Here is a 1,563-nt window from a genome sequence, read left to right on the forward strand (position 1 = left end):
TAGGACGTAACCAACCAGGAACGAAATGTAGCTGCTAACAAAGCCAAGGAATTGAGTGGCAACCACTGGTGCAGTTAGCTCATAATTAAAACTTTGAAGCATGATTTTTCTTAGTTAATGCCCTCTAAGATGGGGTGCAATGTTTTAGTTTTCACTCGTAATTGAAGAGTGAAATGTTTTGTTATTTCATTTTTTGGCATACATTTTGACATACTTTTTTATTGAAGTATAATTAACATACAATGTCATATTAGTTTAAGTTGTATAACATATTGATATAACAATTTTATACATTATTCAGTGCTCAACCATGATAAGTGTAACCACCATCCATTATTACAGTATTATTGGCTGTATTCATCAGAATTATTCCACCAAGGTGGAGGCTGCCAGCAACCACCTCATCAGCATGCCAACATGACTCCCACACCTACCTCTCTCTGGGCTTCTATTTCCACACCAACCCTGTGGTTTGGAGGGCATGGGCCACTTCTTCCTGGAGTGGGCAGAGAAGCAGGAGGGTGCTGAGTGTCTCTTGAGGATGCAAAACCAGCCACTCCCTCTTCCAGCAAGGGCAGGAGCCATCCCAAAATGGGTGGGGTAAATTCTTGGATGCCCAGGAACTGCCATGGTTCTGGAGAAGAACCTGAACCAGGACCTTTTGGATCTGCATGCCCTTGGTTCTGCCCCCACAGACGTCCATCTTTGTGAATTCCTGGAGAACCATTTGCCGGATGAGGCGGTGGAACTCATCAAGGAAATAGCGACCACCTGTCTCATCTCCACAGGTTGCCTGGCCCCCAGCCTGGGCTGGGCCAGTATCTCTCTAAAAGGCTCATCCTCAAACATGATTAGGAACCTCTGGAGCCCATCAGCATTTGAGAGACCTCTCTGGCATCCCCTTGGTGTCAGGGCTTTTGCCTGAACCTCTCCCCACAGCCACTAGGCAGCTTTTTAATTACCTTGGAGCCCTCTCCCAAGCCTGGCCAAAGGGAAACAATAAAGCTTTTCATAGCAAAAAAACCCCATTTTGTTATTTTAAATATTAACTTACTGTACTTGAACCACCTGAGCATATATCTGTTACATAATTGGAAACTAGGAATTGAAGCAAATAATGGCTTTCTGTATCCCAAAGCTCCCCATATCTTGGTGTTCAAGGCCAGAGTTATATAATCTCTTTGATCATGATTTTTAAGTACAATATCTTATCCTAGAGACTTTTGACAAAATATGCTTCTTTTGCTTTCTTGGCTCAGAGTCTTTTTAACATGCAAAGAAAATTTTTCTTCCTAAACAACTTTGCTGTCTCATTAACAAGTTTAGTGATGTCCCATGCAGCTGGTAGAAAGATAACTAGGTCAGGTTTCTTGGTTAGTCCCTTGAGCAGCCCTTGAGTGCTATTTTAGCTTAATATTTTGTGCATATTTGTAGGAAAAGAAAAGATAATTTGAAAATCTTTGACTCTCTTTTAACCTCAGATACATTCTTAATTTTAATTAAAAAGAAACAAGATCTAGAATGTATTCCAAGATCCAATGAGGATACACATACGTTCCACCA

General features: G+C 41.3%; 1 pseudogene; it reads left to right on the plus strand.

The window, feature by feature from the left end:
* Positions 1-310: 310 nt before the first annotated feature.
* LOC109248243 (ferritin light chain-like) lies at positions 311-855 on the plus strand (annotated as a pseudogene).
* Positions 856-1,563: the final 708 nt, after the last annotated feature.

Source organism: Panthera pardus, unplaced genomic scaffold, assembly GCF_024362965.1.
Source record: "Panthera pardus isolate Hobbes unplaced genomic scaffold, ASM2436296v1 HiC_scaffold_17, whole genome shotgun sequence".
In the NCBI taxonomy this organism is placed as follows: Eukaryota; Metazoa; Chordata; class Mammalia; order Carnivora; family Felidae; genus Panthera; species Panthera pardus.